This window comes from Tursiops truncatus, chromosome 2 (genome assembly GCF_011762595.2).
Source record: "Tursiops truncatus isolate mTurTru1 chromosome 2, mTurTru1.mat.Y, whole genome shotgun sequence".
Classification (NCBI taxonomy): Eukaryota; Metazoa; Chordata; class Mammalia; order Artiodactyla; family Delphinidae; genus Tursiops; species Tursiops truncatus.
In genome coordinates this window covers 21,886,807-21,909,146 of record NC_047035.1, presented here as the reverse complement: position 1 = coordinate 21,909,146, position 22,340 = coordinate 21,886,807, and the positions used below count along the sequence as shown (strand labels likewise).

General features: G+C 40.9%; 1 protein-coding gene across 5 annotated transcripts in view; it reads right to left on the bottom strand.

Annotated features, from left to right (window-relative positions):
• Window positions 1-22,340, bottom strand: part of STON2 (stonin 2) — a 147,719-nt gene that overhangs the window by 88,041 nt on the left and 37,338 nt on the right. The gene's annotated exons all lie outside the window — the stretch shown is intronic.

The following is a 22,340-nucleotide window of genomic DNA, read 5'->3' as shown; positions in this document are numbered from 1 at the left end:
ACACAGGCACGAGTCCCCTCCACCAGGAATCCTACACAACCCACTGAACCAACCTCACCCACTGGGGGCAGACACCAAAAACAATGGGAACTACAAACCTGCAGCCTGCGAAAAGGAGACCCCAAACACAGTAAGTTAAGCAAAATGAGAAGACAGAGAAACACACAGCAGAGGAAGGAGCAAGGTAAAAACCCACCAGGGGCTTCCCTGGTGGCACAGTGGTCGAGAGTCCACCTGCTGATACAGGAGACACGGGTTCGTGCCCCGGTCCGGGAAGATCTCACGTGCCGCGGAGCGGCTGGGACCGTGAGCCACGGCCACTGAGCCTGCGCGTCCGGAGCCTGTGCTCCGCAACGAAAGAGGCCACAACAGTGAGAGGCCCATGTACCACAAAAAAAACAAAAACAAAACAACCAGACCTAACAAATGAAGAGGAAATAGGCAGTCTAACTGAAAAAGAATTCAGAGTAATGATAGTAAAGATGATCCAAAATCTTGGATATAAAATGGAAAAAATACAAGAAATGTTTAACAAGGACCTAGAAGAACTAACGAGGAAACAAACAACGATGAACAACACAATAAATGAAATTAAAAATTCTCTAGAAGGAATCAATAGGGGAATAACGGATAAATGACCTAGAAGATATAATAGTGGAAATAACTACCACAGAGCAGAATAAACAATGAAAAGAATTGAGGACAGTCTCAGAGACCTCTGGGACAACATTAAATGCACCAACATTTGAATTATAGCGGTCTCAGAAGAAGAAGAGAAAAAGAAAGGAACTGAGAAAATATTTGAAGAGATTATAGTTGAAAACTTCCCTAATACGGTAAAATAAATAGTTAATCAAGTCCAGGAAGCACAGAGAGTCCCATACAGGATAAATCCAAGGAGAAACAGGCCAACACACATATTAATAAAACTATCAAAAATTAAAATACAAAGAAAAAATATTAAAAGCAGCAAAGGAAAAACAACAAACAACATACAAGGGAATCACCATAAGGTTAGCAGCTGATCTTTCAGCAGAAACTGTGCAAGCCAGAAGGGAGTGGCAGGACATATTTAAAGTGATAAAAGGGGAAAACTTAAAACAAAAATTACTCTACCCAGCAAGGATCTCATTCAGATTCAACAGAGAAATTAAAACCTTTACAGACAAGCAAAAGCGAAGAGAATTCAGCACCACCAAGCCAGCTTTACAGCAAATGCTAAAGGAACTTCTCTAGGCAGGAAACACAAGAGAAGGAAAAGACCTACAATAACAAACCCAAAACAATTAAGAAAATGGTAATAGGAACATGCATATCAAAAGCTACCTTAAATGTAGCTATTTACTTACATTGGCTTAAATGCTCCAACCAAACGACACAGACTGGCTGAATGGATATAAAAACAAGACCCATACATATGCTGTCTACAAGAGACCCACTTCAGACCTAGGGACACACACAGACTGAAAGTGAGGGGATGGAAAAAGTTATTGCATGCAAACGGAAATCAAAAGAAAGCTGGAGTAGCAATTCTCATACCAGACAAAATAGACTTTATTTTTGTTTTTGTTTTTGTGGTACGCGGGCCTCTCACTGTTGTGGCCTCTCCCGTTGCGGAGCACAGGCTCCAGATGCGCAGGCCCAGCCACTGCGCAGCATGTGGGATCTTCCCGGACGAGGGCACGAACCCGTGTCCCCTGCATCGGCAGGCGGACACTCAACAACTGCGCCACCAGGGAAGCCCCAAAATAGACTTTAAAATAAAGACTACTACAAGAGACAAAGAAGGACACTACATAATGATCAAGGGATCAACCCAAGAAGAACACAGAACAATTATAAATATTAACGCACCCAACATAGGAGCACCTCAATACGTAAGGCAAATGCTAATAGCCATAAAAGGGGAAATCAACAGTAACACAATCATACTAGGGGACTTTAACACCCCACTTTCACCAATGGACAGATCATCCAAAATGAAAATAAATAAGGAAACACAAGCTTTAAATAATACATTAAACAAGATGGACTTAATGGATATTAACAGGACATTCCATCCAAAATCAACAGAATACACTTTCTTCTCAAGTGCTCATGGAACATTCTCCAGGATAGATCATATCTTGTGTCACAAATCAAGCCTTGGTAAACTTAAGAAAACTGAAATCATATCAAGTATCTTTTCCAACCACAACGCTACGAGACTAGATATCATTTACTGGAAAAAAATTTGTAAAAAATACAAATACATGGAGGCTAAACAATACACTACTAAATAACCAAGAGATCACTGAAGAAATCAAAGAGGAAATCAAAAAATACCTAGAAACAAATGACAATGAAAATATGACGACCCAAAACCTATGGGATACAGCAAAAGCAGTTCTAAGAGGGAAGTTTATAGCAATATAATCCTACCTCAAGAAACATCTCAAATAAACAACCTAATCTTATACCTAAAGCAATTAGAGAAAGAAGAACAAAAAACCCCAAAGTTAGAAGAAGGAAAGAAATCATAAAGATCAGATCAGAAAGAAATGAAGGAAACAGTAGCAAATGTCAATAAAACTAAAAGCTGGTTCTTTGAGAAGGTAAACAAAATTGATAAACCATTAGCCAGACTCATCAAGAAAAAAAGAGAGACAATTCAAATCAGTAGAATTAGAAATGAAAAAGGAGAAGTAACAACTGACACTGCAGAAATACAAACGATCACGAGAGATTACTACAAGCAACTATATGCCAATAAAATGGACAACCTGGAAGAAATGGACAAATTCTTAGAAAAGCACAACCTTCCAAGACTGAACCAGGAAGAAATAGAAAATATAAACAGACCAATTACAAGCACTAAAATTGAGACTGTGATTAAAAAATTTCCAACCAACAAAAGCCCAGGACCAGATGGCTTCACAGGCAAATTCTATCAAACATTTAGAGAAGAGCTAACACCTATCCTTCTCAAACTCTTCCAAAATATAACAGAGGGAGGAACACTCCCAAACTCATTCTACAAGGCCACCATCACGCTGATACCAAAACCAGACAAAGATGCCACAAAGAAAGAAAACTACTGGCCGATAGCACTGATGAACATAGATGCAAAAATCCTAAACAAAATACTAGCAAACAGAATCCAACAGCACATTAAAAGGATCATACACCATGATCAAGTGGGGTTCATCCCAGGAATGCAAGGATTCTTCAACATATGCAAACCAATCAATGTGATACACCATATTAACAAATCGAAGGAGAAAAACCGTATGATCATCTCAATAGATGCAGAAAAAGCTTTTGACAAAATTCAACATCCATTTATGATAAAAACCCTGCAGAAAGTAGGCATAGAGGGAAATTACCTCAACATAATAAAGGCCATATATGACAAACCCACAGCCACCATCATTCTCAATGGTGAAAAACTGAAACCATTTCCTCTAAGATCATGAACAAGACAAGGTTGTCCTCTCTCACCACTATTACTCAACATAACTTGGAAGTTTTAGCCAGAGCAATCAGAGAAGAAAAAGAAATAAAAGGAATCCAAATCGGAAAACAAGAGGTGTCACTGTTTTGCAGATGATATGATACTATACATAGAGAACCCTAAAGATGCTACCAGAAAATTACTAGAGCTAATCAATGAATTTGGTAAAGTAGCAGGATACAAAATTAATGCACAGAAATCTCTTGTATTCCTATAAACTAATGATGAAAATCTGAAAGAGAAATTAAGGAAACACTCCCACTTATCACTGTAACAAAAAGAATAAAATACCTAGGAATAAACCTACCTAGGGAGACAAAAGACCTGTATACAGAAAACTATAAGACACTGATGAAAGAAATTAAAGATGATACAAACAGATGGAGACATATACCATGTTCTTGGATTGGAAGAATCAACATTGTGAAAATGACTCTTCTACCCAAAGCAATCTACAGATTCAATGCAATCCCTATCAAACTACCAATGGCATTTTTCACAGAACTAGAACAAAAAATTTCACAATTTGTATGGAAACACAAAAGACCCCGAATAGCCAAAGCTATCTTGAGAAAGAAAAACGGAGCTGGAGGAACCAGGCTCCCAGACTTCAGACTATACTACAAAGCTACAGTAATCAAGATAGTATGGTACTGGCACAAAAACAGAAATATAGATCAATGGAACAGGATAGAAAGCCCAGAGATAAACCCACACACATATGGTCACTTTATTTTTGATAAAGGAGGCAAGAATATACAATGGAGAAAAGACAGTCTCTTCAATAAGTGGTGTTGGGAAAAACTGGACAGCTACATGTAAAAGAATGAAATTAGAACACTCCCTAACTCCATACACAAAAATAAACTCAAAATGGATTAAAGACCTAAATTTAAGGCCAAACACTATAAAAACTCTTAGAGGAAAACAGAGGCAGAACACTCTATGACATAAATCACAGCAAGATCCTTTTTGACCCACCTTGTAGAGAAATGGAAATAAAAAGAAAAATAAACAAATGGGACCTATGAAACTTAAAGTTTTTGCACAGCAAAGGAAAACATAAAGAAGACGAAAAGACAACCCTCAGAATGGGAGAAAATATTTGCAACTGAAGCAACTGACAAAGGATTACTCTCCAAAATTTACAAGCAGCTCATGCAGCTCAATATCAAAGAAACAAACAACCCAATCGAAAAGTGGGCAGAAGAGCTAAATAGACATTTCTCCAAAGAAGATGTACACATTGCCAACAAACACATGAAAGGATGCTCAACTTCACTCATCATTAGAGAAATGCAAATCAAAACTACAGTGAGGTATCACCTCATACCAGTCAAAATGGCCATCGTCAAAAAATCTACAAATAAATGCTCGTGAGGGTGTGGAGAAAAGGGAACCCTCTTGCACTGTTGATGGGAATGTAAATTGACACAGACACTATGGAGGACAGTATGGAGGTTCCTTAAAAAACTAAAAATAGAACTACCATATGACCCGGCAATTACACTACTGGGCATATACCCTTAGAAGACCATAATTCAAAAAAAGTCATATACCACAATGTTCACTGCAGCACTATTTACAAAGCCAGGACATGGAAGCAACCTAAGTGTCCATCGACAGATGAATGGATAAAGATGTGGCACATATATACAATGGAATATTACTCAGCCATAAAAAGAAACAAAATTGAGTTATTTGTAGTGAGGTGGATGGACCTAGAGTCTGTCATACAGAGTGAAGTAAGTCAGACAGAGAAAAACAAATACTGTACGCTAACACATACATATGGAATCTAAAAAAAAAAAAGGTTCTGAAGAACATAGGGGCAGGACAGGAATAAAGACGCAGATGTAGAGAATGGACTTGAGGCCACAGGGAGTGGGAAAGGTAAGCTGGGAGAAAGTGAGAGAGTGGCGTGGACATATATACACTCCCAAATGTAAAACAGATAGCTAGTGGGAAGCAGCCACATAGCACAGGGAGATCAGCTCGGTGCTTTGTGACCATCTAGAGGGGTGGGATAGGATGGATGGGAGGGAGATGCAAGATGGAGGAGATGTGGGGATATATGTATATGTATAGCTGATTCACTTTGTTATGCAGCAGAAACTAACACACCATGGAAAAGCAAATTATATTCCAATAAAGACGTTAAAAAAAAAAACAACTTGTTTTTCTCTTGTTAATTTTTTATCACAGGGGCTTCTCAGCTAAGAATCTAGAAGGGTAGAGGAAAAATTATTGTTCCTCCCCTTCAAATCCCCATTTCTAGAATAGTGCCTGGTGTAAAGTAGGCGCTCAGTAAGGATTTGTTGGTTATGTCCATAACAGTCTATACACAGACATTCTATATTAAATACAGACTGTTAAAATAAAACTCCCACACAAACACAGGGAAAAAAATCAAAACACTGAAAATAAAAAGAAGAAACAACCAAAAAAAAAACAAAAGCAAAGGGAATTCCCTGGGAGTCCAGTGGTTAGGACTCGGTGCTTTCACTACTGGGTCCTGGCTTTGATCCCTAGTCGGGGAACTAAGATTGTGCAAGCTGCATAGCACAGCCAATAATAATAATTATAATAATAATAATAAACAATTTTTTAAAAAAGCAAAGCTGAACTTGTAAAAGCTTATCACAGGATTGCCATTTCCTACAGTATCATGGATTAGACACTTAACTATTACGGAAATAAAAGTAAAATATTAGGTAAAATGTTAACAACAATATTTACAATACATTACAGGGTAAGCAAGAAAGTAAAGAGTTATCAGAGGCCGAGTGAAAGCTGGAACCCAGAAATGGTAAGCAGAGCACACAGCCTGATTTTTATACCCTGAGGATTTTGTACACACCAGGGAGACTCCTAAGTTTGAATTTTTTCAATCTCTTGTGAAGAAGGTGTAGGGGAACAGAATTTGCCACCCTAAAATATGTCTCTGTGGCATATTAATTGTCCTAAACTGATCATTTTCTAAGAAACAGCAGACATGAGAAGTACTCTGAAAACCAAGTAAGAGTTACCCTTTTGTAAAAAAAATTTCCATTTGTAAGGGAAATCTTATTTGTAAGGGTTTGTCCCTCATGCTGTACCTCATACCAAGAGGAGGATGACCAAATCTCCAGAAACTCTTATCAGTGGAGAAGGTTTGGACTTAAATCTGCATCATAATCAGCCTTGTTTACTCTGCTTTTCCTGGTCATCTCCCACCAAAGACTCTCACCACCCTCAACATCCTCTTTCGTCTTTAGCTAAGGATGGTATATAAGATGAGGGCTTCAGCCATTAAGACAAGTTACTCAGTTTTTCTGGGTCTCTCCCATGTATACGTGTCATTAATCAAAATCGTCTCATTTTCTCCTGTTAATCTGTCTCATGTTAATTTAATTCTTAGACCAGTCTGAAGAACCTAGAAGGGTAGAGGAAAATTTCTTCCTCCCTGACAAGGCAAAGGAAAAAAAACCTAGGACTTACCCAAGATGGAAAATCTAACAGAAGATCTGGTGCCTAAAGCTAGAATTCTCAAAGGGCTCAGTTAAAGGGTAAATTAGGAATAACCCCCACTAGTAACCCCATGCTAAGGGTGCAAGATAGAGGGGGGAAAAAAAATCTGAGATTTTATAACCACAAGCTGTCCCATATAGGGGTTTGCAGCTAAAACTACTTGTGTGGTCAGAAAAACTTCCAGTCTGAGAACCTGGTCGAAGTATTTCCACTTTGATAGTGGAAAGAGAGTAAAAGCCATGGAGGATAGAGTGAGAAGGTCCCATAGATATCTAATCTGAGTTCCTAAAGAGAAGAGAGAGAGAATGAAGGCAATATCTGAAAAAATGCTGGCTGAGAATTTCCCAGAATTTATGAAAGATTTTATTTGTCAGATTAAAAAATCACAAAGTATCTCAAGGAGGGTAACCAAAAATAACTCCATAAGTAGATACCAAAACTATATAAGACTGGGGCTTCCCTGGTGGCACAGTGGTTGAGAGTCCGCCTGCTGATGCAGGGGACACCGCTTCGTGCCCCGGTCCGGGAAGATCCCACATGCCGCGGAGCGGCTGGGCCCGTGAGCCATGGCCGCTGAGCCTGCGCATCCGGAGCCTGCGCTTCTGGAGCCTGTGCTCCGCAATGGGAGAGGCCACAACAGTGAGAGGCCCGCGAACCGCAAAAACAAAAAAAACAAAAAAATAACTATATAAGACTGAAACCAAGCAGGACCCTATGGGGCTCCTGGGCACAGAAGCCTTTCAGTGTCCCCCATTTCCTGTTTGTAGGGAATAGATTCCAGCCTCCATGACCTTCCCTGAGTTCCGCAGGGCAGATTCGAATGGTTGCTAATCAGGGAAGGGAGGGGTTGCAGAGACAAGGGAGGAACAGTCCAGAAACAGTAGTGCAGCCTTGGGGCAGGGATACACATAAACATATCTTTGAGCTCTTTACAGAACTAAACCCCCCAACAAATGGAAGACTTAGCATTCTTCATTTCCAATTAAAGGAACCAGAGAAACTCTTCAAGAGACCACCTGAGACCAGATTAAAGGGGTGCAGGCCCTGCGCACACCCTGATCCTTATCAGCAGCCCTGCCCTTGAATCATTGCTGTAAGTCGTCACCAAATCCCCCCAGGTTGGGACACACAGTTTTTGAGGGGCACAAGCCCACTGTGTCCCCCTTTGCCTGGAAAAGCAATAAAGCTATTCTTTTCTACTTCACCCCAAACTCTGTTTCCGAAATTCGATTCGGCACTGGTGCACAGAGGCTGAGTTTTCGACAGCAAGACCAAAGACATACAGAAGATCTTAAGAGCTAGCAAAGAGAAAATAAGATTACCAGTCTTATTCCTATTCCCCAGTTTTACACATGGTACGTGTCTGTGTTGTATTTATTTCTATGTAATGTTATCAACGTGTAGGTTTATGTATCCACACTACAGTCAAGATACACAACAGCTCCACCACCACAAGGATCCTGCCTGTTGCCCTTTTATATTCAATCCCACCTCTTCCCCTCATGCCCTGTTCCTAAACCCCTGGCAACCACTAATTTGTTTTTCATTTCTATAATTTTGTCATTTCGAGAATGCTTTATAAATGGAATCATGCAGTACGTAACCTGTTACAATTGGCTTTTATCACGCAGCATAACGCCTTTGACATTCACTGACGTTGCTGAACATATCAATACTTCATTCCTTTTAACTGCTGAGCAGTATTCCATAGTATGGATATACCACAGTTAGTTTCACCATTCACCTGCTAAAGGACATCTGGGCTGTTTCCAGTTCTTGGCTATTATAAATAAAGGTCTATGAACATTCATGTACAGGTTTTTGTATGAACATAAGTTTCCATTTCACTGGGATAAATGCCCAAGAGTACAACTGCTGAGTTACATGGTAATTGCATGTTTAGTTTTATAAGAACCTACCAAACTGTTTTCCAAAGTTGTACCATTTTACATTCCCACCAGCACCATTTTACATTCCCACCAGCATACATGAGTGCCTCCTTATTTTCTTAACAGGGTCTTTTGCAAAGCAAAAGTATTAAAAGTTTTAAAAGTCTTTAACCAGCAAGAAAACAAGAGAGCATCTATAACAACAACAAAAAATATGAAGCATATATAGTAATAAATTTAACAGAAGATAGGCAAGGCCCCAGAGGAGATATTTGTAAAGTGTATTAACAGACCATAGGGAAGACCTTATTAGATGGAGAGATATACTATATTTAGGGACTGAAAGAATTAATGAGGTAAAGATGTTAATTCTCCCTAAATTGGATTATAGAGTTTTGCCTCTCAATCACAATCCTAGCATGGTTTTTTCCTCATATTAAGCAGAATACACTATTTAGATATGAATGAAATCAAATGTTTAATAATATAAATATATTTGTAAATATATATTAAAATAAATAAAACAACAGAAATAATATTGGGAAAATACTACTATATGGAAAAAAATGAAATTAGACTCCTACTTCACACCATACAGAAAAATCAGTTCTAAGTGGACTGACTGTCAAGTGTGAAAGGCTACATAAGATGCATTTTAGAAGGCATATAGCTTAATATGGTCATGACTCTGGGGTAGGGAAAGATTTCCTTTACCAAGACAAAGAAAGTACCAAGCATACAAGAAAAATAAACAAATTTCATATAATTAAAATTAAGAACTTTTCACTAAAAGGCACCACAAAGAGTCAAAAGACCACCCACACGGTAGGAGATAATATCTGCCACACATCATATCCACAAGGAACTCCTAGAAATCAGCAAGAAAAAGGAAAATACCCTCAACAAAAAAATATGCCACTAGGCATTTTATGAAAGAAAAAATCTAAATGAAAAAAAAAGTAAAGAAAAGGAAAAAAAAAGAAACTCAACCTCATTAGTAATCTAGGAAATGCAGATTAAAACCACATGAGATACCATTACTCTTCCCCCTTCCCTCTCTCCCTGCCTCCCTGTGACAAAAATAGTGCAACGTGACTATCCCAGTGCAGGCGGGGAAGTGGAGCCGCAGCATCTTTCATATGTGGCTGGTAGAAGAGTAAACTGGAACCACTGTAGTAAAAGAGTTGATGTTAAAGTTATCTGAGAAAGTGGAAAATAAACACACTCTGCAGCATAGCAATTCCCCTCCAACTTTTTTTTATACAAGAGAATCACTTGCACTTGTTCACCAGGATAGGAATGCTCATAGAAAAGACAAAAAGTATGCTCATAGAAGCATGTTCGTTTTTTTTGTTTTTTGTTTTTTTTTTTTTGCAGTACGCGGGTCTCTCACTGTTGTGGCCTCTCCAGTTGCAGAGCACAGGCTCTGGACGCGCAGGCTCAGCAGCCATGGCTCACGGGCCCAGCCGCTCCGCGGCATGTGGGATCTTCCCGGACCGGGGCACGAACCCGTGTCCCCTGCATCGGCAGGTGGACTCTCAACCACTGCGCCACCAGGGAAGCCCAGAAGCACGTTCTTAATTGCGGAAAAGTAGAAATAACTTTAATATCCATCGCTCATAGAATGGGTAAATGAATTGTGGAATATTACTAAGAAGGAATACATTGCAATAAACACTAAAGGAACTATACCTACAGGTAATAACATGGAAAAATCTCACAAATAATGTTGTGTAAAAGGAGCAAGCCACAGAATAATACATGCAGTATTACTCCACTTACATAAGGTTCAAAAACAGGGAATTCACTTATGTCATTCTCGATGCATATGTAGGTAGGAAAGCTGTTAAGAAAAGTAAAGCAGGGACTTCCCTGGTGGCACAGTGGTTAAGATTCCTCACTCCCAATACAGGGAGCCCCAGTTCAATCCCTGGTGAGGGAACTAGATCCCACATGCATGCTGCAACTAAGAGTTTGCATGCCACAACTAAGGAGCCTGCTTGCTGCAACTAAGACCAGGTGCAACCAAATAAATAAATATTTTTTCAAAAAGAAGTAAAGCAGTTATCACAAAACCAGGAAGTGGGTGACAGAGGAGGGAGGGAAGAGGATGTCTGGAAAAAGGATGTCATGATCAGCAGGGAAATATGCAGCTTCTGGGTGACGACAGTGTTCTATTTATTAAACTGGGTGGTGGGTTGTACTGTCGTCCTTTTAATTTAATACACATTTTAAATATGTTCCTTTGTGTTTATTTGGTAGATAATAAAGCTTATTAAGACCACATATCAAAAGACTAATTATTCAAGAAAGGAAGCTATTTTAACTATTTGTATTTTCACATTAGCTCTTTACATTTCTTAGATAAAACTCCAAAGTTTCCCTTGAAAGAGAAACTAAGAATAATGCAGCTGGGAGAGGCAAAGTCCCTACATCCTACAAACTGTTCTCATTTGGTCTCATACACTTTATTTATCAGCTTAGAAATCCTGGATAAATCATTTTACTTAGGTTCTGAATTGACTATCCTCAGGCCACAAGATCAGTTGAACGGTGAGAGAAAGTACTGGGTCTGGAGCTGACTCTTCTCCCAGGGACCAGACCTCCGACAGCCTGGCCGGCGGAACAGCAGGCTGCTATCATCACGATGCTTCAGAGCCACATCCACCCCTCAAGGAATAAAGTGAAAAACAGACAGAAATCTGCCTTCTCTCCTTTCCTATGAGGTTGTGCACAAGGACTCTGGATCCAGACTGCCTGGTTCACATTCAGCCCTGTAGCCTGGGACAAGTTACTTAATACATCTGTTCTTCTGTGTTTTCAGCTGTAAAATGGAGCTGAAAACAGTGCCCGTCTCATAAAGGGATTAGGCTAATACTGACAGAGCACTTGGAAAAATGCTTGGCACAAAGGAAGTACTCAAAAAGGGTTAAGTGGTCGTTATTACTTCCAGACATAAACTTATGTCCAAATCTACTTGAAATCTTGACGTAGATCTCTAACTTTACAAGTCAGAAACTAAGTTCCTACTATCCCTTCCACACCAGCTCCTTCACCCTTTCAGATGTTCAGAATGAAACCTTGATTCTTCTTACATTTGGTCCATCCCAGCTTCTGTTAGTCCTACCTTCAAAATATACCTGGAATCCAATCACTTCCCACCATCTTCAAGCTACCACCCTGGTCCAAGATACCATCCTCTCCTGGATCATCACAGTGGCTGTCCCCTGGTTTTCTGTCCTCTCAGTCCGCTCTCAACATAGCAGCCACACAGTCTTAATAGAATTATCTGTGCAAGCCTAGTGGGATCACACCACACCTCTGGCTCAACACCCTCCCACAGCTTCCCATCTCACCCACAGTAAAGGTGAGAATGTCCTCATTGTGTTTTCAAGGACCTACGTGGTCTGAGACCCCTCAACTTCTCTGTCTCATCTTCTTCTCGAACTTCTCCCTAATTCACTCCACTCCAATCACATCCCACGAACACGGCCACCTTCCCAGAGTCCCGTCACTTGCTGTTCGTTCCTCCTAGAAGGCTCCTTCCCTGATTTCTGCAAGGCTCACTCCTCACTCCCCTCAAGTCTTTGCTCAAAAGTTACTGCTCAGAGAGTCATGCCCTGACCTTCTGTAAAATTTCACATCCTCCCTCACGCTATTCCCTTTCTTTGCCTCATTGTTCTCTTCTTCCCACTTACATTATCTAACACACTTACATTGCATCTACTTCGTGATCGTGTTTCTGGTGTGGCTTCCCCAGCAGAATGGATGCTCCATGAGGCAGGAATATCCCACTGTATCCCCGGTGCCTTGAACAGTGACTGGTAAATAGTGGGGGCTCAAAGCGCCATTGATTGAATAAATAATAAACTTACAAGTTGTCAGCTGAAACAATACAGCAAATACTGTTCTCTCTTTTTATACTTTGGAATCCTGGGTAGACTAAAACTTCAAATACTTATATACATTTTGATGTCATGTCCTTTATTTATACTTGGATGTTTACTCACTAGGGCTAAGTGATTTTTCCAATGCCGTAAACATGCCCATCCATGAATACAAAATAGATCTAATTCGACTCTTCATTTGTGTCTTTCACGCTATTTCATAGCTGGCAATACAAAGCAGCTGCCCCAGGACTGGCTCAGAAGAGCGCCTGCTCACGCCAGAAGGCTTCATGGGTAACAGATTGCCCGACCGCTGGATTAACTTCAGCTTGGGGAGAACAGGGACGGTGTCCAACTTTCTCATAATTGCATTCCCAGCACCTAAATATTCTTTGCATGAATGAACCAGTTAATTAATGCATGCTTGGGCAGCTTATTGTGTTTTGTGTCCCACACTGAGGGTGAGGGTGAGATAGGCCACACGGCTCCCTGGGTGAGCTAGCATATTCTCTGGAAGAGGAGAATTCTGGAGTTTTAATAAAATACGTATATGTTATGTTAGGCGTATATGTTGTATGTGTATATATGTAAGTGTACATGTTATGTGTGCATATATGTAAATGTATGTGTATGAGTACATGTTACATGTGTATGTCTGTGTATGGGTGTATCTACGTGTATGTATGTGGTATGTTTATACATACACTATGTGCATAACAGTGGAAAATCAAAAACTGATGATAACAACCAGCTGATAAGAGAATGGCATGATGGAGAAGAGGCTGTTATAGTTTGCTTATTAAAAAAAAAAAAAATTCACTTCACTGAGGAAGCCATCCTTCAAGTTCTACTAGCCGCTCACTGCCCACATAAACAATAATGTTTCTGCTTTAGATTTCATGTACATCTTTCACCTTTTCATTCATTAATCCAATAAATCAAAGTGAGCGCCTACTAAGGTCCATGCACCGTACTCTGGGATAAAGAGTAAGTGAGAGAGACAAAGTCCCTTTCCTCTAGTGGGGAAGAGAGACAGTAAACATATAAGCATACAACCTAATTTCAGGTAGAGACATGGGCTGTAGAGACACATAAAGCCAGAAAAAGCAGAGAAACCAGGCTTCCTGATTCCTAGCCTAGTGCTTCTTCCTCAGGTGAGTGGCTTTCCAGCTCTCTCTCTCCCTTTTTTTTAAACCCCAAATATTTCTTTCTTCAAACGAAATCATTTAAGACGTCCAACATGTGAAACAAGCATGGCTGGAACAGCTCCAGTTGAAAATGGGGTGAGTGGGGGGTTTTCGATAGCTCAGCTACCCCCTCCCCAAGGGCAGCTGGGCCCTGAACGTTGTCTGAGGAGGGACCCCCCAAAACACTGCTCCCAGAGCACCCAGTCTCACCCAGAACACAGAGAAACTCCCTGTTCCATCAAAAAGGGACACTTCCCACCCAGAAGGGATGCAAGTTCATTTTTATTTTATTTTTTTAAAATATTTATCTATCTATCTAAAAAAAAGAAAAAGCAGGGAGTTGGTGAACGGAGGTGATGCTGAGCAGAGCTCTGAGTGAAAATGTAGGGGAAGAGCTTTAAAGGCTGAGGGGACAGTAAGAGCAGAAATGCACTTTGGGGAACAGCAGGAGAGGTGACAGTTGGAGCAGAGTGGAGCTCAGTGGAGAGGGGCAGAGAGGTGGCAGACCCCTGAGGAAGAAGGGCTCTGTTAAATTCATTCCTGAGTGCATCATAGTCTGAGATGGATTCCAGAAAGGTCATTAATTACATTTAAAGGCAGAGAAGAATAATTTAAGGTATTAAAAGAAAATAAGACCTCCTCTGTTGAGGAGAGAAATATATATGCATGTCAAATGCAGGGCGTCTGGTCTCTGTATTCACCAAATGGCTGGGATCTTATCCCACCCCCATCCACCACTCACCCACCCGCCCCCAGTAGCCAGAATGAAAAACATAACAGAAATTAACCAATGGCCTAGTCTTCGTCAGCATTAAGTCTCTCAGCTGTCACCCCTGCCTCCCTCTTAAATGGCTGACGGCATCTCTGGTCCTCCCCCAAACAAGTGGCTCTTTCTCTGGTCCCAAATAATTAGCTTCCCCAGACACAATGGGAAGGCCTCAGTCCAAGTTGTGAGGGAAGACATTTGAAGGACAAGCGAATACTAGTGTTTTGCTTGGGCTGTGGGACAAATGTTCCGGAAATCAAATTTTTTTTATGTTTGTAATTATGCATATCCTGCAGTATCTGCATAATGGGTCCAATTCAGCCTTGGCCTTGCCACAAAACTGCCACGTCCCTGGAAGGTCAGCGCATAACATGACGAGTGAACAGGAAGCCTCATGTTGATAATAGTGCCTTAATTTTTTTTTGTTTTGTTTTAATTTGGGGATGACCTTTGCTCTGTCAGTCAATTTGCATGCATTTGCAAACATATTCTAAGCACACCCATACACTTGTAAAATGCACATCTGTGAAATCAGCCTTGGGTCTGAGATAATCTTTGTAAAGAATTTAGGTGACAGGGAAGCTAACTACTACATTCTTCCTGGTGCACGGTAGAATTTTAAAGTCAGAGCAGACAAAATACTAAGTTAGGAAAGCTTTGTGCAACGAGGCAACCTCAGAAACACTATTGCTAAAGGACCCAATGTGAATAAAACACACTTGGGTTTAGGTTCGTTCTCAAAAATATTTCTTTAAGAGAACAATATAAAGATTCAATTTTGATTTGAACAGATCCACCATAAGGTTTAAAAAAAAAAAAAGAAACAAAAAACTTTGGTTCTGCTCACGGTTTAACAGAATATCTGTGCACTTAGTTCAGAGTTTGGCAAACAAGTTTTCAGTTAAGTTTTTTGACATTTTTCACCATGTAACCCAGATCGTTCACACAGCATCTTCAAACTGGAGATGTGAACAGTATTCTTGTGCTAATTTAAGTCCAAAGTTTAAGTGTTTGACAGTTAAGAGTCTAATAAAAATCTTTCAAAAGAGGATATTTATCAACACAGCCTGAGCCAAAGTGGTCCTGTTAAGTCAGATATGTGAATTCCACATTTGGCCTTCACCAAATTTCAGGGGTCTTAATGGAAGAAACAATTTTTACAAAAGAATCAAAAGGCATGATTTTATATGCTCTCTCATTCCTAGTATCCTCAGGTCCAAAGAACTGGTGGCAGCTCTCTTTCCTATATATGTAGTTATAGAAAGGCTCTGTCACTCAATTGATTTTATTCATATTTTTCTGAGGGAGATCAGGTAGCTCCTTTTTTCCCAGACCAACCATGAGGGCACTTATTCACTTCAAACCCTGCCCTAGTTGAAGTCCAAAAGAAAGTTGTTCCCTTGATGGATTTAAGCATCTCTGGAGTTGTTTTCCCCTCTAGCTGTTACTCCTGGCTATCCAGTCACCCTGGGTATGTGTCAGTGAACAATAAAAAGTAGCCAGGTCACCAGGGTGGGGACTAGCTACTCCTGGCTTCTCTAAGTTCCCTGTGCACCTTCTGGCATTTAATGCCACAAAAACAAGAGATTTAACACTAATGACAGTCTCTTTGTCCCTTACTCCCCATGCCTACAGCCTCCTGCATTTTAATGAAGGCAAATTGCACATTCCCCTTCCAGGCTGAAATCCAATGCCCCCTTGACTTTATTCTTAGGTGGCACAACTTAAAAGATAAATTATTTTGTGGGGTTTTTTGGTGTTTTGTTTTGTTTTGCTTTTCTTCTGTCAAGAAAACTGTGGAGGAGTGGAGGAATGGGGACTGGGGGAGGGGAAAGGAGTATCCCAGATAACATTTCTCTACCTAGGCACTCCTGTGTGTGTGATCATTTCTTTCCCAACTTCTCTTTGCAAGCCAGGATGTTAAGGTATGAAAAAAGCTGGCTGAGTAAGGCTCCACTTTTTGCTTCCAGGAATCCAGACTAGGAATGTCACTAATCAGTCTTCCTTTGTCGTCTTCCCACCTATTTCTCTGAGGCCACGATGATTTTCTCATAAAAGGAACTCATAGAGAGGCTGCATGGGATGAGTCCAAGATACACATTTTTCCCTTTCTCCTGACACAAAGACATTTGACCAGAGGGTGCTAGGCATTTGCTAGAAGCAAATAGGACAAACGTGAGGAAAATGGGAATAAACTGAGAAACTGTAACTCCGTTATAGGAGAGAGTCCGTTTGTTTGGGTGATACTTATGTGACTGGGAAGACGGCTGAAGCCGAAAATCAGTTTCCATGGAACCTTTGTTCTGGCTGAACTTCACCACCTGCATGCATGGTGGTGTAAACTTTAAAAAGTTTGTAAAGGGCTGCAAACTTTGGAGATGACGCATAGTGGCTAGCACAGAACATCTGCTTGGTAAATGGCCTGCACTATTAGAGATGCTCCACTAGCCCAGAGTGACTCATTCTCAGTCTGGTTCCATTTTAAGATTTTGGAGACGTGATATATTAACTGTGGCTGCTATACCAACAAGCCGGTGGCTTTAAACAACAGAAGTTTATTCTCTCCTAGTTCTGGAAGCCAGAAGTCTGAAATCAGAATCACTGGGCCAAAATTAAGATGTCAACAGGGCAATGCTCCCTCCAGAAGCTCTAGGGGAGAATTCATTCCTTGCATCTTCCAGCTTCTGGTGGCTGCTGGCATTCCTTGGCTGTGGCCTCATGACTCCAATCTTCAGGGCCAGCATCTTCAAATCCCTTTCTGTTCTGTCTTCTCATTGCCTTCTCTGTGTGGGCAAATTCTCCCTCTATCTCCCTCTTACATATGTGATTGTATTTAGGACACACCCAGATAATCCAGGATTATCTCCCTATCTCAAAATCCTTAACATAATCAATCCGCAAAGATCCTTTCTACAAATAAGATAATGTTTACAGGTTCCGGGGGCCATAGGACCTGATGTCTTTGGGGGCCATTATTCGGCCTGCCACACCAGGAAAACTTAGCATTATCCAAAGAATAGAGCAGGGAGCGGTGACTGCAAGAAGCCTCAGGCTGTCTCTATCACCATGAAGATACTTGCTGTCCACACTGCGCTAGTTTGGTGTAATGCCTGCAGTTAACGTATGTGATATCATTGACACAGCACAGGTATCCAAATCTTTTGGATTCAAATTTTTAAAATCTGAGCTGCTCAACAGCCTCCAGGATGGAACTGCCTGCATTTTCTGTGTTGAGTGACCTGAAGCCTAGTTTCTCCTGCTTACCACCTGGCCTTAGCTCTACCAACCACTCACTCTTCCTTATTGTTAAACACAGTCTGTGTGAGGAAACCCATGAGGGAGCTGGCCTAGTTGGTGAGGCTAGTTTGGGTAAGAGGGATGTACCCGGCGGTCCTTTATTTGGGGGGGTTCCTTGATGGGCAGTTGGGTATCAGCAGGAGAGTTGAGATAGAAGCCTTGGATTTATTACCATTTTCTTTACCGCCCTGATGCTCTGCAGAGTCCTCTATGATTCTTGGGTCCCTGAGTTAGAAACACTTGCTGAGGTGGGGCTGACCCTACACGTTGGGCCTCACGTCTGCTGGGAAACCAGCCAACAGGCTCTTCCTGCAGCAGAGGGCTCCATCTCCACAGAGCTGAGTTAAATGTTCATACGTGGAAACAGATGGAACTAGTAATGAACGTTTGGGCAGTTTTCAGGCCACAATTATGCTTTCACACATTTGGAAGTTGTCATTTCTTGATTTGTTCTCTAGTGATATCAATGAATCCCATATCCTTAGTGCAGTGCAAGGCTGGCACTAGGGCGAGGCAAGTGAGGCACTCACCTTGGGCGCAAAATTTAAAAGGGTACCAAAAAACTTAGTAATCAAATAACATTTTAAATACAATATTTAAAAAATATACAATCAGCAAACTGTGGTCCACAGGCTAGCTACCTATTTTTGTACATAGAGTTTTACTGGAACCAGGGCTAGGATTAGGGTGCAGGGCGGCAGTCATGAAGGTATTGGTTGAATTTTGTCTTTAAAATGCTGATATTTTGTTCATCAAGGGTTTTTTTTGCATTGTTTTGACTTTCTCAAATAATCTTTAAGTAATTTTGATTTTTAAATTTAATTTTTAAATTAAAATATTTTTCAAACCCAGTTTTTTTCAAGACAGCCATTTTTCTTCAAGACAACCATTATATCTTGGTATGGAACACAAGTGTTTTATGCATATTTCCCAATTTGTCACAGAAAATATTAAAAAGATGTACTTAAGAATCCAGATTTAGGGCTTCCCTGGTGGCAGAGTGGTTAAGAATCCACCTGCCAATCCAGGGGACACGGGTTTGAGCCCTGGTCCGGAAGGATCCCACGTGCTGCGGAGCAACTAAGCCCGTGCACCACAACTACTGAGCCTGCTCTCTAGAGCCTGTGAGCCACAACTACCGAAGCCCCGCATGCTCTGCAACAAGAGAAGCCACCGCAATGAGAAGCCCGCGCACCACAATGAAGAGTAGCCCCGGCTCGCCACAACTAGAGAAAGCCTGCATGCAGCAACAAAGACCCAACGCAGCCAAAAAGAAATAAATAAATTTATTTTAAAAAAAAGAATCCAGATTTAATAAAATTAATAATCTTTACTACTTCATGAAGGATATTATGTGAAATTGACTTTTTTTTTTTTACTATGTGTACACAGTGGCCATAAGTTTTACTTGCCATTACTTTTACACCATTAATGCAAATGCCAATACAGTAAAAAAAAGACCAAAAAAATCTTAGAATTATTATGAAAATACTTTTGGTCCCACACACCCCTTGAGAGGGTCTTGGGAAACTCCAGAGATCTATAGACCACACTTTGAAAACTACTGCCTTAAAGGATAAGGTTTTAATGACTTAAAGGTTAAAACCATTAAAGTTCAAAACCATTATCAATAACAAGCTAAAATCCTCAGTCAGATGGGGGCAACATAATTATGACTAACTCCAAAGTTAGTTTTGCAAAAATAAGTGGTGAAGAATTAAAGCAAATTGATCCATCTGTCATATAAACAGTTCTAAGCAATTAGGAGATCTTTGAAACTAAAGGTAAGGTATGAACAATAAGTAAAAGAATCTGAATGCCTTGAATATAATCAGTGATCTGAAAGCAGGCCCATTTAAGGGCAACCCATTCCTGGCCTCCCCTGCCTCCGGGGAATGAGGAAGCAGAGGAAACTATAGCAATAACGGGAAGATTAAGGCACACATACCACACACACAGCATCCCTAGGCTGTTCAAAGATCCTGGGGCCAGTCTGCCTGGTAGTAAAGCTCTCTCCTGCCACTTCCTAGCATACAACTGTGGGCAAATTCCCAAACCACTATCTGTCTCAGTCTTCTCATGTGTAATATGAATATAATATTAAATATACCTTCCTCATATGATCGTTGTAGAGAGTTCATGAGATGACGTAAAGCACTGAGCACAGTGTCTGAGAGAATAAATATTTAATGAATGTAACTTACTGAAAACAAGCATACTTCTGTACTGATTCATTGCCCTGTGTTCAGTAACTTTCCCTCAAATGCACAAATGCTTAATTAGCCAGCCCACTGTCTTACTGTGTTAGGTGTTCAGTAAAGGTTACGTCCTCCCTCCAGCCAGACTGGGAAGCCTGTCGGGACCTGTCATTTCATCCATGCTGCTTTGAGTGTCATGGCTTTCTCACCAACAATTCATGAGAAATCTGATGCTTAAATGTGAAAAAGTGTATCAATGTGCAAATTGTTATGTAAAAATGGAAATGTTTGTTATACAGTAGAATTATGCCTTATATTTTCTTAAAATTATTTTTATTGATGTTGAAAACACGTTTGAAAAGCAAAGGAATTGTTTTTAAACATCAAAGCTAGCAAAACATTTAACCCACCAACAGAAAAACATCAACCTGGCTTTGCTAAGAGGTCTCCGTGGTAGACAAAATAATGCTCCCCTACAAAGATGTCCACATCCTAATCCCCAGAACCTGTGAATATGTCCTTTTACATGGCAAAAGAGACTTTGCAGATGTGATTCAGTTAAAAACCCTGAGATGGGGAAATTATCCTGGATTATCCTTGTGGGCCCAGTGTAATCACAAGGGTCCTTAAAAACAGAAGAGGAAATAGACATTTCACCAAAGAAGACATACAGATGGTCAAGAGGCACGTGAAAAGATGCTCAACATCACTAATTATCAGAGAAATGCAAATCAAAACTACAATGAGGGGCTTCCCTGGTGGCGCAGTGGTTGAGAGTCCGCCTGCCGATGCAGGGGACACGGGTTCGTGCCCCGGTCCGAGAGGATCCCACATGCCGCGGAGCGGCTGGGCCCGTGAGCCATGGCCGCTGAGCCTGCGCGTCCGGAGCCTGTGCTCCGCAACGGGAGAGCCCACAGCAGTGAGAGGCCCGCGTACCGCAAAAAAAAAAAAAAAAAACTACAATGAGGTATCACCTCACACCAGTCAGCAGTCAGAATGGCCATTATCAAAAAATCTACAAACCATAAATGCTGGAGAGGGTATGGAGAAAAGGGAACCCTCTTGCACTGCTGGTGGGAATGTAAATTGATACAACCACTATGGAGAACAGTATGGAGGTTCCTTAAAAAACTAAAAATAGAACTACCATATGACCCAGCAATCCCACTACTGGGCATATACCCTCAGAAAACCATAATTCAAAAAGAGACATGTACCACAATGTTCACTGCAGCACTATTTACAATAGCTAGGTCATGGAACCAACCTAAATGTCCATCAACAGATGAATTGGTAAAGATGTGGCCTGTATATACAATGGAATATTACTCAGCCATAAAACGAAATGAAATTGAGTTATCTGTAGTGAGGTGGATGGACCTAGAGTCTGTCATACAGAGTGAAGTAAGTCAGAAAGAGAAAAACAAATACCGTATGTTAACGCATATATATGGAATAAAAAAAAATGGTACTGATGAACCTAGTGGCAGGCAGGGCAGGAATAAAGATGTAGACATAGAGAATGGACTTGAGGACACAGTGGGGGAGGGGGAAGCTGGGGTGAAGTGAGAGTAGCATGGACATATATACTCTACCAAATGTAAAATAGATAGCTAGTGGCAAGCAGCAGCATAGCACAGGGAGATCAGCTCCGTGCTTTGCGACGACCTAGAGGGATGGGATAGGGCGGGTGGGAGGGAGGCTCAAGAGGGAGGGGATATGGGGATGTATGTGTGTGCATGTGGCTGATTCACTTTGTTGTGCGACAGAGGCTAGTGCAGTCTTGTGAAGCAGTTATACTCCAATACAGATTTAAAAAAAAAAAAAAAAAACAGAAGAAGAAAGCAGAAGTCAGGCAGGGGAAGATTTGCCTATAGAAGAAAGGCACAGAGAGATGCAACATTGCTGGCTTTGGAGACTGAGGAAGAGGCCACATGCCAAGAAATGTGGGCAGCCTCTAGAAGCTAGAAAGGGCAAAGACACAGATTCTCCCCTAGAGCCTCCTGAAAGGAATGCAGACCCACCAACACCTTGATTTTAGCTCAGTGACACCCATGCCGGACTTCTGAACTACAGAATTGTAAGATAATAAAGTTGTGTTGGTTAAGCCACT